Below are 16,689 nucleotides of genomic sequence, written 5' to 3'. Positions count from 1 at the left end.
AAAGCACTTAAGAAAATGTTAACCGGGTAAGTCTAACAAAGAAGAGAAGGTACAAACACCAAGTTCATATGATGTATTTCCCTAAAACAAAGTAAACTCGAACTAAACCTCTACTGCAATCCACACACTTTAACTGTAGCAGTGCTATCAGAGGCCGAATATCGAAATCCAGTGTTGCGAAGTAGTGCTCTATTGTGAACTAATGTTTAATGTAATGGACTTTGTATTGGTAATATTCTTAATGTGTACTAAGTGTTTGTGCATGAATGTTGGTATTTCCAAAGTTTGTACACTTGCCCTTTTTATTAGCACTACACTTAAAAATAAATAAATAAATAAATACTCCTCGCTGTTTAGTGGTCCTTCGGTCTGTGGATCTATAAATCTATCTTTGGGCTGTTGAGCAATGGCTCTATCCACGTCACAGGAAGGGCTTCTACAAAACGAAATAAAAAAATAAAAATAAAGAGTAGGGAGGGCGGGTGATGATGAACTATCATCCCCCGCGCTGGGCATAGGTCAAGTCTAGTGCTACTGGATGCGTGAAGCACGGGCCTTGGTCTGGGGCCTCCCCCGAGCTGCCCAGAAGGAGTTAACGTGGATGAGGAAGGACCAGAGGCAACTTGGCGCTTGCAGAATTTGTCGGGGAGTTTCCTCCAAGGTTTTGTCAATAATGCGATAATGTGTCTAGGTCTGACCTGTCCTTGTGACAGGCTTAGTAAAGTGATGCTGAAGGAGCCGAACCGCCAGCATGTTTTTATCAAGGCAAGGCCGTGTGACTTGTAAGAGCCACTGCTTGAGGATAGTCTTATAGTGCTGGTGGTGGCCACGAGTTGCGCCGAATAATAGGGTGCGATGCTCAGTTTGGTTACTGGTGGCTGGGTAGTTTGAGGCCTGCAGTTTTCTGCGTTTCAAGACTGCGGTTCGCTGCAGGTGCAGAGCAGCTTGTATAATTACTGCGTTTCTTAGTGTTCATGTTTTCCAAATGTACAAGTTCTGCTGTTTATTAAACAGATTGGTATCTTAAAGCACCACCAGGGCTTGAAGATACCAATCTGTTTAATTAACAGCAGAAAACATGAACACTAAGAAATGCGGTAATCATACAAGCTTCTCTGCACCTGCAGCGAACCGCAGTCATACGTAGAAAAGTGCAGGCCTCAACCTAAAAATAAGGTTCAGACGAAACGCGCAGGGAAGTTTCATGCATGTACTGATGTGATGCCAGAACAGACAACGCCCACAACCCAGTGCCATCTCTAGAAATAAATATTAGTGGGGGGAACGAAGTGGGCACACATAGAGCAAGGGGGAGGGTGGTGGCACATCAAAGAAGTGTCTACAGTTCAAAGTGATTTAAGCAAACCTATGTTTTAGCAACCTGGTTAAAAAAGGACCATAAAAGTTTTGAATCACGTTAATATGCACCCTAAAAAGTTAGGTCATGTTCATCAGCTGCATATGGGCCTTCAAAAAACTTCCAAAGGCATTTAGTATTACAAGTGTTTTAGTGGATGTTTTTCATTGAATACGTTTTATCATTTGATGCTGTAGCTTTAATACAAAATGAATTAAAAATTGCACAACAAAAGAAATGAGCAGTCTGCAATCATCGCCCACTTTCACTTTCATCAGGTACCTTCTAGGTCCAGCCCACAGCCTCCTGAAGGGCACACCCACCAAACTTACATATGACAATTACAACATGACACTTCAACTGACTTAAAGTACCCACTCAGTGTTTGAAACAGATTCCATAACAATGTTCCTTATAACCTGGGTCCATTATTTTAAAATTAAATCAGCAATAAACCCAGCCAGAGGGGGTGCATTACTGGGCCAGGTAATGGCCAGGCCATTCAGAAGGGCTTTAATGTTAACCCACGCATTACCTACCCCGGTAAAGCCCCCCACCCAGAGAGGTTTATTGCCATTAGTATCCTGACATGTTTACCAGGAAGCTAATAGTGTTTTTTTAAGTTGAGAAATGACAAGGTTACTGTTTCTCAACTTCAAAAAACTACAAACCAAGATGGCCACCATGGATTAGGGAGAAGGCAACCACACATGGTCCCTTCTCCCTTTCCTTGGCAGCCATTGCCACGACGGAGATGCGCCCAGAACACAGTGTTCCTGGTTCCTTTAAGAGACAAAGGAGAGCAAGGTAAGTGGGATAGGGGTGGGTGGATGATGTGCACATTGGGTTTGGGGGAATGAGGGGGAAGGGAACGCAGTGCCAGGGGGGCACTTAACTTAATTCCAGACGGGAAAGATGGCGGCTTCCCGCTTCCGAGGAGGCTCTGAGTGGGGGCTTTACAAATGAAGTAAACACCCCATGCCGAGCCTCCAGGTGCTAACATTAATGATAATATCATATTTCATTCTATTTCTTTATAGGGGATACCTCTCTTCCAAATGTTGCTATAAGTTTTATTATCCAAATTGATGCTAATGCAATATAATGCAACGTGGTCTTGTATAGTGAACCACTCAAATTTGTGGTGGGCTTGGGGCATGTGGTTCTGCCAAAAGAAAGGGAGGTGGTGGTTGTAAGGGAGAGAGATACTAAACATGTGACGCTGAGTAAGGGCTGGAAGTACCAGAGTCCTAGGTGCTGGTATGGTTCGGTGTGGTTTGTGGCATTGACACTTAAGTATGTTTTCTACCTAGAAGGAAAAACTCAAGGGATACTACATGACAGCACAAACAGTGGGCAAGCCCCTGGCAGAGCACAGTGTGTGATAAAGCTAAAGATGTAGTAGGCTGTGTAATTAGCTCCGAGTGTTGCGGTGGGGCTAGCAGGCATACATCTGCCATGTGTGTTATCACCATTGCATACCGTTTAAAGGTGCTAGTATATTGAAATGTCGGGGTAGGGGGTGGTTTGGGGTTCTTGAGGAGTCCTATTACATAGTTAGTGTTATAGTTATAGCGAATTGGTAAAGTACACGTTGGGTTGTTATGTTGTTATCCACCTTGATGAGGGGTTGTTCCTGTTCTGGATTCCAGGTTATGATTATGCAGTCGTGTCAGTTTCGTCGTATGTGTGAAGAGGGGAAAAGGATGGGGAGACTATCCTGACTGTGCTTTGATACCATGTGTTCTGCATACATGTACTGCACAGGTCAGCGAGGCTGACGAGAAGGGGTCAGTTTCTATTTTGTCCTGTTTATGAGAGTGGTGCTCTAATCCGTTTTTATGTCTGGATTTGTGATGGCTATTATGTTAAAATCCAAGCAATCCATCCCTTGCGAGTTACAGGACCCTGCTGGTGCATGTGAGTGGTTCTCGTGGGTCTTCCCGTCCCAACCAGCGATGGCTACATGGTGACATTTCTCCCTGGACTGGTCTCAACAGGATGCTGTGCTTATTTTGGAGTCTAGCTAACTGCCAGGTTTCGACAGATTTTCATAAGACTAGGTGATTGTCCTCTGTGTGCCATGGAGTCTTCTGGGCATTGAGTTCCATGGTTTGGCTGATAGTAAGGAGGGTGAGGAACTTCAACGTACTCAGTTTATCAACTTCTGAAGGGCCAAGTCCACCATGCCAGTATTTCAAATGAGTGACTTAAGGTTGCACTCAGATGTCAGAGACAAACACTTAATTAGTCTAAAATAATGCAACCAAAAGGTCCTTGGTTTGAAAAAAAATCACTCCACACTAGCCTTGTACTGCAATCAGGATACTGGCTCCCGAGTAAATTGTCATAGTTCAAAACACAGGACATAATGGACTGAGGCCTCAAAAACCTATGGAAAATACAACCTGCCTCAAAAGGTCAACATCGGAAGGAAAATGTACTCCAGCATCATTCAAGAGTAAAAATTTAGGAGGCTAGGTCTTGGGTGTAGGAGAGTTCAAAAAAGAATATATTAAAATGAACATTGAGGTGAGTGGGGTTAGTGGGAGGATAGGAAGAAAGAGGGCTAGAAGGAAAGATGTAGGTTAAGGTGTAGCTTGCAACTTCTGTATCTATTCCATATGAGAGAAGCTTTCACTTCTACTGCCTATGCACTAATGCTACCCGTGCTGCAGTAAACTTCATTTTTTTCTGTTGGGGCGCTAGGGTCCTTACAATGATCCTGTTTGGTCAGTAGCGAATATTATCTTTTATTAGCTGGGCTGTTCTACCCCCAGAATACCTCTAAAGATTTTAGCTTACATTTTATATGCATGTTGATACAGTCGACTAGAGTGACCAGATAACTACATGTCACTGAGACATCTTTTCCAGCCCCTTTTTAGTCCTAGAAATATCCCAACAATCTGGAGGAATGGCTATGGGGACTAGCCCACTGGTGCTTCATTACATGATGTATAATAATGTGCAGGAGGAAACCTCTTGAGCGGTGTGTCCTGTAAGGGCAAACACGATGAACTCCTTGGTTTCAGCACATTTCATTCAGTATTTTTCTTCAGTAACTGGTTTTAGTTTTAGAATATAAAGCCAGGTTGGGGGTGGGGAGGGCGCTGTTGCGCACATCAAGTATGGCCGCTTAGTGTGAGAGCTCCGGCTCGGACAAAATCCTTGTTTGTCATAAATCCTCTCAGATTCGTCCCAGACTTCAACAGAAGCCAGCATCCGAGGGCAAGAAACACAAGGCACAATTGGGTGAAAGAGCAGTGGAAATCTGTGCCCGTGTTCGCAAGTTATTGCGTCCGGCGTTCTCGGCGGCAAAGGGAGATCCGCGTGGCCGCCTGGTCGTTCCACGACCGCTTGGACTGCAAGCCGGGGTGGGGCACCGCACGGCCTACGATATCCTGGAGACGAGGAGAGAGCCGAGAGGCCGCCAGCCCCCGAGACGATCGTGGCTGCAGCGGTGATCGCTCTTCGCGGCCCTTGGAAGGAGACAGGAGGAGGCAAGAACGAGAAGCGGGACCCGGTGGAAGTGGACCGCCTTCATCCGGTGGGACCGGGAGTGTTGCAGGGCCCAGCCCCAGCCCACGGCACCTGACGGCTCCTCGCGACGCTGCCCGCTGGGGTGCGGACTTGGCCCGGGGGCACGTGCGGTGGGAGTCTGCCTCACGCACATATAAAGTAAGTGATTTTGGGCCGCACCGGGGGCCCTATTTCCGATGCCCGAGAGGCGGACCCCCTACGATACGCGGCTCGCGGAGGCAGCTGCGGCAGGGGGGGGCCCCACATCGTGCCCCACGGCAGTTCTCGATCCAGTTATAAGCCCAATGGATACAGGGGAATAAACACGGATCCTTGAAAGTGGAGGCATCCCGGGGTCCCATTGGGCCACATACATGTGACTGAGGGAAAGAATGAACATTGGCCCTTAAGTGCAGTATAACTGCAACGACCTCAAGCCCTAGAACGTGCAGACACAACTGGGGGACGCCGCTTTTATTGCTCCGGGCGCACTGCCCAACGCTCCAACAAGGCCCTCACGAATACAGGCCGGAGTGGTGGCCGGGGGGCTCCCACCAGCGCAAAACTGCCAGATTTACTCAATTTATAGAAGCGAACCACCATATACTAAGGGCAGACATACAAGGAAATGACCCTTCCCCATCCTGGGCCAGTCACCAGTTCATTGGGCGGCAATACGTGGGAGAACATAGTCCACCCCCAGCAGAACACCACAGCACATGGGCCGCAACGAGAAGAAAGGGACAGGAGGGATAAAGATTGGCCCAAAGGATACCTACACCAGTTCGCAACCACAAGAGGCGACTGGGGGGCAGGTGGGGGGACCATGAACGTCAGATGGGCAGGAGAATGACCCGATGGATCGCCTGGCAACGCTGGTACAGAATGGATTCATGGCTGTGAATGTTAAACTAGATGACATAGTGGTGACGATCGGATCCCTGAAAGCATGTGTGGAGAAGGAGAGGGCACGTATTACGGAGGCGGAAACAGGATAAGTGTAAGCGAAGACACGATATTACAACACAGTCGAGACATAGCCCACCTCCAATCAGAATTGCACAAAACTCAAGCCAAGTCCGAGGATCTCGAATTGAGGTCCCGGAGAAATAAACATTCGGATCGTTGGGGTATCGGAAAACTATGGCAAAGGACCCATGGAGAAACAAGTAGAGACGCTACTGAGGGACATCCTAGGCGCCGACTCCTTCCGGAACACTTTCTGATTGAAAGGGCCCACCGCACCCTAGCACCGCGCCTGCAACCAGGGCTCCCCTCGAGCTACAATTGCGCGGCTCCTCAACTATAGAGACAGAGACACTATACTCCGACTATCGAGGGAAAAAGGAACTCTACACCATGATCAGAATAGAATCCACATATATCCGGATTTTTCGACCACTGTGCAAACGCAAAGGAGATCGTATGAAGGAGTAAAAAGACAATTGCAAATGCGTAATGTGCCCTATACCCTTATCTTTCCGGCGAGGATGAGAATACAACATGGGGGACGGGCCCACTTCTTTGAAAACCCCACAGAAGCCATGGCGTATGTTGAGGCGTCAATTCCGTTGCCCCCCGGAGACCGAGCGGCGAACCAAAATGCGAGACCACAACCAAGAGATGAGAGGCGAGACCCGACAGACTGAAAATGGAATGAAAACCAGCTACCTGTCAGCTGAGGAAAAATTGACAACTACATAACAAGGACAAACTGAACAAAGACTCATGATTATCCAGGCCGTGAGTCTCTAGCTGGGGCGCGCCAGATGGCTGCACCTAGTGACCCTCTAGAAAGCTCCACCAGTTCAGGGGAATGTTAATTACAGGGAGGCATTGTCAAGTTGGGGAAGATGATGGCGGTGGGGGATTAAAGTATTGCAAGTTGTTTAGCTCCGTTGAGCATTGTGGAAATGACCGGGGGGAGTTGGGATATTGGGAATCAGTTGGAAGAGTCCCACAAGTTCTTAAAAAACGTGGTGACAGTGCGGCACATGTAACTCTCCTAAATAGCAGTGCGATGTGGGGCGTGATGAAGACATGCGGATATGGCTAACCCCAATATGATGGCCCGAGGGTTGAGACTAAAGCTCCGACACCACCCCCAGATAGTCATGTTACAGGAAGCTCATGCACTGCAGAAAGTAAACACTGAGCTTTTGAAGGGGTGGGGTCAACACAGATACTATACCGAGTACTCTTCACAGGCGAGAGGAGTACTCATCCTGATCCACCCCTCTGTTGGGTTTCAATTTGGTAAGAGCAAGATAGACCCACAAAGTCGCTATGTGATAGTGTGGGGAAGCATCACAGGGGAAAAATTGATACTGGTGAACACATATGGCCCGAATGTGGATGATCCCGATTTTTACACAAATGTAATACAAGAGGTGAACTTCTCTGGTGGCGAGCAAGTGCTGTGGGGAGGGGATTTCAATACCATTCTGGATATCACACTAGATCGCTCTACGTCTAGACACAGAATCCCCACCAAAACCGCTGGTATCCTACAACAAATCCTGGTACAATTCACGCTAGTGGACGCCTGGAGGGCTCTTCATCCCCATAAAAGGCAATACTCCTTTTACTCCTAAGTGCATGACACAGAGTTCCGGATAGATTACTGGCTGGTGTCTGCGTCGCTCATGCACCAAATTGACAGTAGTGAGATGCTCCCCTGTACCCTATCTGACCACTCACCTATCCTTTTAAATAGGACACTGGCGAATATAAAGCCCCCTCCCAGAAGATGGAAAATGCCACCCGATATTTTCAGAGACCCCACAGTGACGGAGGCACTACACACAGAGGTGGAGTTCTTCCTTGAAACAAACAAAGATTCAGTGAATAGCAGTGCAACTCTATCGGAGACGTTTAAGGTTTGGATGAGGGGGATTCTGATCTCCAAGTCCACGGGGCTGTTGAGAGCCATCAGGATGGAACTGGCGGAAACTGAGAAGCGATTGGGCGAATTGGAGATGCGATACACAGCCGCGCATGAGGACAGTGTCCTGGCGGACATTAATGGTAACCTGCAGGAATTCAATAGACTGGCCACTAGGGAGCTGCTGTATATGGCAACCCCAGTTAAAGCACGCCGTTATGGCGTGGGGAATAGGGCAGGTCACACCCTAGCCAACTTGTTGAAGGCCGAAAGACATCATACCAGGATTTCTAGCATAATAGCGGGGGACGGTAGGGTGGCCACAAGTGAGGGAGATATAAATAGAGAATTCACCCAGTTCTACTCAGACCTGTATGCTAACCATGATCTGAAAACACCACAAGAAATTGGAGAATACTTAGGAAACATTACACTCCCGAGGCTGTCAACAGAGCACAGACTGTTGCTTGACCAACACCTATCGGTCGAGGAAATTAAGGAAGCGATAATGTCACTAGCTAATGTTAAGGGACCCGGCTCAGACGGATTGGGGGCCGAGCTGTACAAGGTGTTCAGTGAGGAACTAGCCCCAGTGCTCCTGTCTGCGTGGGTGGAGGCCTTGGAACTGGGGACACTCCCAACATCCATGAAGGAGGCTATTATAACGGTGCTCCTCAAACCCAGACGTCCGTCGAATGAAATGTCCTCATATCGGCCTCTATCCCTTATAAATTGCGACGCCAATATATTTGCAAAGACCCTGGCCACGAGACTTCTGCCTAACATGCCAGTACTGGTCCACCCGGACCAGTGCGGGTTTATCCCTACTAGATCCACGGTGTTAAATCTCCGTAGGCTATTTGGTATCATGGCCCAGATTAAGCCTAATGCCCAGGCGGTGGCCGTGTCTCTGGATGCCGAAAAGGCGTTTGATTCGGTGTCCTGGAGATACCTGTTCTTGGTGCTGGAGAAGTTTGGACTAGGTCCATACTTCCTACAATGCGTGAAACTCTTATATACCAACCCAGGGGCTAGGGTATTGACAAATCGCACCATGTCTGATTGGTGTATGCTGGGCAGGGGTACGAGACAGGGGTGCCCGTTCTCCCCAATATTGTTCGCCCTCACGGTGGAACCAGTCGCAGCAGCCATTAGAGAACATCAAAGTCGGAGGGGCATATACATGTCGGGCCTGACCCAATCCATTTCTCTATATGCAGATCATGCTTTGTTGTATGTCCGAGAACCAGACACACACCTGGGGCCAGTGATGGGGGTGGTACAGGAATTTGCAGAATACTCGGGATACAAAACGAACCGTTCCAAATCGGAAATCTTTCCCTTAACCCCCGCCACTAAATGTCCGGAACATACACATGGTCTAAAATGGTCCCCTGATAAGATTAGATATTTGGGTGTGATTGTGTCGAGAGATAGAGCCTCCCTATTGTCGAACAATCAGGATTCCCTCTTGGACACAATTGCAGCTAAACTCCATTTTTGGGCCAAACTCCCCATATCGCTCATCGGCCGGGTTGCTGTATTGAAAATGGTTATTCTCCCCAAACTATTATATGTATTCACTAATGTCCCGATATGGCCTGGTAGGCAATTTTTCGATAAACTTAGGTCTATGGTGGTGGAGTTTGTCTGGTGTGGGGGGCGGTATATGGGAGGATTGGTCCAAGAGACCACCCCTCCCCTGCATCCTCTCCCCCGGTGAAGTCCATGGCTCGTCAAGGGTTCCCCCTGCCACCAGGGCCCAGGTGGTGGGTGGGCCACTGGCTGAAGACATTGACCAAACCTGTTGAATTTAGCTAGGCCCTGGAAACCATTTTGTTTAATAAAGATGGTTCGAGCCCTGGTGCACCACAGCGCAGCCCCCACCCTTGGAGAGTTTCACTTATCCCTGTGGCCGCAGCTCTCTGGCAGATCCGCCGAGAGCCTGTTCCCACGAACAAGACGGACATGAGCTAGTGTTAGATACCAACACTGTAACATTTCACCTTCCGCAGTGTATCGCTGTTCCCAGTATGACCCGGTCAGCAGGGCCGGAGTGGAAAAGAACTGTAAAATGGTCCCCTGACAAAAGCAGAGTCCCCAAACACTAATGAGCAAACCACCTGTGATGAATGATTTCTCTCCACGGCCCTTTAACTAAAAAACTGTAACCTCCATGTAGATGGTAGAATGTGTGCTTACATGACATTCGGGGTGAAGTACCCACATCCCCGTAGCTATGTGTAAATAGTAAAGATGTCCCGGGGGTCTTCGTGTTATGTGTTTCACCGAGAAGACTGCACCCCACGGTCCCGCGCCATAACTGAACTAATGCTGCTAGAGTGCAAAGGAGAACAAATGCAACCCTAGTGAGAGCTTATGTAAGGGGTGCACGAAAAGGCACCATTTGTAGGTCCAAGCTCACTATGTATCACTACCGCCAGCCTTGTTGACGGTTTGCTCCTGCGTGCTCCACCAACCTTACTACTACCTCACTTATCGTACATATATAGAAATGTAACAGAATGTTGTGGGTGTTAAATACGTAGCGTATAGATAACATGTGTTAATTGGCCATGTGGAAGGCACTAACAATGTCAAAACATAAACTTTGAAAAGACTCAATGGGTACTGTATATTATATGAATGTTTATGTCTCCTCCACTTAAATCTGCAACACTCGAGGAAAATACCTTTGTGAACACGTGCAAGGCCATTCCCCCTTCCTCCCAGTGAAGCCTGTCAGACGAAAAAGCAGAGGCCTGTGCCACGCTGCTCCACCTCCCCCATTTCGGCAGGAGCCGCTTCAAGCATTCACATTCCCCCCGCAGCACCCAAGGCCACGGCCTGTCACCTGAATTATTTACAACCCAGCAGTAAAACCCCGGCCTTAAAACACAGATCCAAAGACGCCCTTTCTTAGGCTCCACGACCCACCGGCTCACCTTAAGTTAATGGCCCCTGTAAAATTAGGACACCCAATATTATAGCAACACTACAGGAACTCATTTATAATGACTTCTAACAAGACATGATAGATCGGACGGCCGTCCCATCCCCTGAGACCCAACCTCGCGACCTATGACACCCGGCCAACAGGATGATGGTAACCATGTATTGCTGTATCGCCAAAAGACCCCACTCTAGGTGCATTCCTCCTGTGTTGCATTAACCTGTAGAATAACCTATTGAAAGATTTACCGGGGAAGATAATAGTGCAATGTTGAATGACTGCAGTGTGCGTGGCCCTGGTCGCGGCTGGCACAACACCACCACCCGGATGAGCCCAGCTGACCTGCCCGGCCCAGCCCAACCCACGAGGGCATCCAGTGACGTCCACCAACCACATCGCAGCAGCACCTATAGTTAGTCGTCGCCACCCAATCCCCACGAACTTGTGCCCCCTATAGCATGTAGGTCCTTATGACGCTTTTTGTAAATATATACGCCTGTCTTTGCTATTGTCAGACAGAGCGCTCTCGGAGTTTGCAGAGTTCTTTGCATGCCCTATTCTGATTGATAAACTCCCATTTAAGCTCACCCGCACTTTGTCCTGGCCTTATTCCCATCCTGGGAGAGTCCATTATTGTCTCTCATTGAGGGGATGATCGTGCTATCAGGGGGACGCTCGCCTTCAGCGGCCAGAATGAAGTGGGAAAAGATGGTCAAACCTTTTAACAAAGGAGGCATAGCAGCACCAGATTTTGAATTATATTACCTAGTGGCACAGGCCCAGTTTGTTAAACATTGGTATGACGAGCAAGACACCTCACCCCACATAGTTCTAGAGACGCATGCAGCACGTCCGACCGATTTAAGGTCAGTTATCTTTAAAAACAAACACAAGGATGAATGTCCATTCGACCCAGTTAGTACAACAATGCATGCATGGTCCAGGATCTTCCACAGGCTCGGGTTGGAGTCACCATACTACTCAGAAGCCCCGTTCTGGAACGTCCCAGGTATAGCACCCACGTATGACTCTGATGTGCAAAAGACATGGGATCCAGAGAGACAATTCAAAATCAAAGACATATTCCCAAATAGAAAATGTATAACATTGGAAGAATTCAAAACGGGGATGGGTAGAGATCAATTGATGGTTTTGCAATACTATAGAATGAAAATGGCATTTAAGGCTAGATGGCCCCTGTTCCCTGATGGGCCCCCACCATACCCGCGCCTGGCGACCCTGTCCACCCGATCGGGAACCAGTATATCGCGGCTCTACACGGCCATACAGGCTAATACTCCTACTGTGAACTTTATAAAGGCCTCCTGGGAATCAGATGTGGGTGCTACCATTAGTGATAGGTCCTGGGAGAGGTATTGTGAACTGACCAAGAGGGTATCCATGAATGCGGGCCTCCGGCTGATCCAATTTAAGGTTCTGAAGAAGTTACACTACACACCCCAAAAAATTGCGAAATTCACACGAAGCAGCCCTGGCAGATGTCAGAAATGCGGGGCCGATCAGGCTGACTCGTTCCACATGTATTGGAGCTGCCCACACATATATGCATTCTGGGGGGAGGTGGCAAAAATTCTGGAAGAAGTTACGCAGATACCGGCGGACCTCACACCATTAAAATACCTGTTTGGAGATATAGGTAAGAGATCCGAGGTGATCAGAAGGCTCTTTAACATCGCATGCGCGGTGGCCAAAAAGTGCATTCTGTAAAAATGGAAGAGTGTACAGGCACCGCACGTGAATTATTTCCTCAAGGAACTAATGTATGTAAATGAATGTGAGGAGTACTATGTAATGACTTTACCAAGCCCATGTAAACCGAAGGACATCTGGGCCCCGCTCAGAGTATATTTTATGTGAGATGGACTCGAACAGCAGTAGCCCGGCAGGGCCAAATAACACGCCTACTCTGTAAATATTACACACTATGCTGAGAGACTGTATCGAATGTTTATGGTATATACATGCTTGAATTGTCGTTCTGCCGCACTGTAGTTGTGTACCGCAGCTGTTAAATAAAGTTTTTTTTTAAAAAAGAAAATAAAGCCAGGTTAATAAGTACCAGAATCAATGTAATGATGAGAAATTGTTTTCCATCTCAAACCTGACATCCACTAATTTAAGATGTCTAATTTTCCCACTGGGTTATACATGCGATAGTCACCAGCACTTTGTCGTCAATTGAGGAAGGCATGCAGCTTGTTATGCATGATGTGTATACAAGTGAAAGACAGCATGCCTTTAATGAGAAGACATCCCTCATAATTCACCTAATAGTATGCACTCATCAAGAGACTGCATGCTTTTAATGAAAACAGACATCCGCTCCCAGCTCAGCTTCAAATAATATGTAGTTAGATGGAGCAGAAGAGACCCCATTCCCAGCTCAGCTTCACATAATATGCAGTCAAAAATCGTCAATTTAATAAAAGAAATATCACTCACAGCTCAGTTTAAAACAATAGGTAATCAAAGACAGTCTATTTAACAGATGAGAGACACACATTAGCGCCTGTGAAAGGGGGCGCCTGCAGTACTAGGGACAGGAACCTTGCTTTGCCGGTATAGAAATGTTTACAGTTTTCAGTTTCTGGCTCTACATCCTAAATGAAACTGTGTGCAGTGTCAGTGTGGCTGGGGATGAAATACTATTAGTTTTTAAGTCATGTACATGAACTGTGCAGTTAATAATGCAGTGATGTTGACCACAACCAGGGATCCATATCCAAGGAGGAATTCTTTGAAGGATAAAGTGGCACATTCTAGCTACCAAGGTAGCTCAGCAAGTTGAGTGACTGTTGCTGCAATGAATTATGTTTAAAGCTGGCTGTACATCGTATGGCTTTTTGCAAATCCTTATAAAAAAAACAAATGGGTGTTGTACAATGCGCCATTCTGTCAGGGGATGAGCTGGGCTGGACGCCTGCTCATATTCAGGGCAGAGGAGGGACATTTCTGCCTTCCATAGTGAAAACCAAAAGTTGTTGGCCCCCATGAACACACAGCTCAGGTTCCTAACTGCTGTGAGCACAACAGAAACATTTCCTTTCGATTGAGCAGCTTGACAAGCAAATAACATCTTTAGAAGTATACCATGCAACAAAACTCAAAAGGAACAAGCACACATTTCGTAGGGTGTTTGTGGGGATAGTTCGACCAAAAAAAACGAAAATAAATGTGAAGAAAAAGAAGATGTTTCACTTTGAAAATTTCCTTTTTGTTGATTGTATAAAATTGTAAGCACATTTAGAAAAATGTGAGCCCAGATAGCCCCCCACACCCTTTTGCAATGATATTCATGGTCCGAATATAGAACAGGGTAAGCAAGCAGAGAAGCTGTAAACACGTGATTGACTGGTGGTGGATGAAGCCACCGCTACGACTCACGACAAGTGTCCCTTGCTTGGAGTGGAGGGAAAGGGGAGGGTCAAGGAACTAATTATGGGAAGCAATTGCCGATCTTCGCCCCCCCCCCCACACCCACAACCTCTCTACGGATGCCTACACACACCCAGTGTTGTGCAAGAGCAGCAGGTGAGGGTTAGAGAGTGGGGGAGAAAAGGGGCAGGGGTGGGGCTACCACCTTTTTAGGAATGAGTAGCAAAGACAAAAGAGGACGCCAGAGGAAATCTAACTGGTACGCCAGAAGCCCGGGAGGCAGTGGCAGGGGCAGCAGGGGTTAGGCTTAGATTGGGGGAGCATGAATGGTGAACAGGGCAGCCAGCAGGAGAAGCAGCATAAAAAGCAGAGCAGAAGGGCAGCTAGTAAGAACAGGGACACAAGTTGGAAAAGCAGGTAAGGTTTGCATATTACAAGGAGACCCTGTAAGAGGGAGGCAGTGCTCAGTTTTCCCGGGGTATGGCCTTGGATAATGCCTTGGGCCCCCAGAAGCCACCTGTAGTGGTGTAGCAACTGCCAGCTGCTTGGGGGATAGCCTGGGCACCCCCAAGCCACAATTCACCTGGAACATATGCCCATATTTAGGCCTAAAGGCTGTGCATGGATATAGCATTGCACTTTTTAAAGAACGAGGTTTCATGCAAGTTTTAGTTGAGTGGCAAGCATGCTGCGGTCAGAAACGTCTTTATGGGTGGGCAAAAGGGGCAAATGCCCCGGCCCCCACCTTGGAGGGGTTCCCTACAAGCCTGCCTACTCTAAATCAGTTCACATTGTTTATTCAACTTAAATACCACGTGTCAGGATATTTTGCTGCTGAGACTCCAATCCTGTTGCCAGACTGTTGTTGAAAAGAAAATTCTGCTTTGATCCATTAATCATGTAATGCTTTGTGTTCACTGTGATATTCATAGTTTGTGTGTTCACTAAGACACAATTCTTGTACCATACTCAACTTTCTGTTGTGATTATATTGATCATGTGCAATAGCCAAAGTTCAAATGCTTATTGATAAATGTGAGTGCTCCAATAGTTCAGAATATAGCTCAATGTGTAAAGCACTCTTTGCAGAGGTTTGTGTTCATATGCAAGATTACAGTAACAAATCCCAGCAAGGTCAACTCAGCATTTCCTATGGCTGAATCTGATAACATCTGTGTATATGTAGTTTGTTTTGTAGCACAACAGGTGCTATTATTAGCAATGTACCTGCACCACGTGGTGGTTGCTGTAAAAACAAACAAAGCATCATGAGCTGAAGGTCTAGAAATTGGTTTGTTCTGATGGGGTTTTGTAAAACCTAGGCAGCCACCCCAAATGATGAACATAAAGTGTTAGTTCGAGAGGTGATAAGCTATCCATATTCAAAAATGTGAAACCAAAATGTTATGCTTGTATCCTGGCTGTGCCAGCAGACGTTACAGTGATCCTGGACAAATCATCTTATATCACTGACATTACTGTGGTGTCTTCTGTGAAAAGGATTGCCTGTTCAAATGCTGGTTGCATTGTTTAGCCCATTCCCTGATCATCATTGTTTTATGTAGGCCACTGGTGTGGAAGGGCTTCTAGACGGAAGAGAGAGGACCAGATATTGAAGGCTTCGACAAGCATATTTTAAGGTCTGCTTCTTTGACATAAAAACAGTTGGCTTTTTTGGACAACTCAAATGTGTGTTTGCTCATCATTTATGAATAATTTCACGAGCCTGTTTTTTTGGGTGAATTTAAATCTTTAAAATAGAAAAGAGAAAAGAGAAACCCAGAAAAAGTATTTTAAGATCATATCAATTTCTTCCCTTGTTGGTGGAGACAATGAAGTGACAATCATTACCATTTTGCATAAAACACTTCTATATCATTTGTTTTTCAAAATTGTCATGTTGGGTTATGCATTATGTCTACTTTCCAAGTCAGTTCTATACAATGTGATTATTTTAGTTAACTGTAAGTGCTAGAACACAAAGTGGTGAAGTACAGAAATTGCACAGTGGGTGAAAATCCCAGCTTCATATCTTAACCAATGTGTGATCCTAGGCATCCCTTCAATCTTGTATTGCCTAACCTAGCAAATTTGCCAGTCTCTGAAGCTTTCATAATTGTCAGCCTTTAGAGTGATTTTGTTCTCACTGTTTCACTGGCTATAGTGCTGCTTCCACTATAAAAAAAAAATAGTAGGCATTGATATACTGCACACCAAATCCACGAGTTTCTTTGCTATATCATGTTAATTCTGTTTGAAAACCATGTCCCTCTTTTTATAATGACAATCTGTCTGGATAAGGACACCTTCCTGGTAGCTTCTAATCTCCATCCACCATATGGCATGTGTAGCTTACTCCTTGCATCCAATTTGTCTCCTGTAGCCATGCCTCCGCACTTTTGCATTCTGTGAGGCAGCTAATCTGAGTTGTCTGTCTATTCTGGATTATGTGCACCTTTTTCATATGATCTGTCCCGCATTTATACTATGGCGGGTATACCTTTCTCGTGGCAGCTATTTATGAAAAGTGTCCTGTACTTATGGTAGACCATAAGTACTCTCCTGATGGACTTCTAA

The 16,689-nt window shown here is 46.6% G+C and overlaps 1 protein-coding gene across 3 annotated transcripts in view; it reads right to left on the bottom strand.

Moving 5' to 3' along the window:
• The window catches only part of FEZ2 (fasciculation and elongation protein zeta 2), a 573,054-nt gene that overhangs the window by 420,894 nt on the left and 135,471 nt on the right, over positions 1–16,689 (bottom strand). The window lies entirely within an intron of this gene.

This window comes from Ambystoma mexicanum, chromosome 4q, assembly GCF_040938575.1.
Source record: "Ambystoma mexicanum isolate Mex_15411 chromosome 4q, UKY_AmexF1_1, whole genome shotgun sequence".
NCBI lineage: Eukaryota > Metazoa > Chordata > Amphibia > Caudata > Ambystomatidae > Ambystoma > Ambystoma mexicanum.
This window is presented reverse-complemented; position numbering and strand designations above follow the sequence as displayed.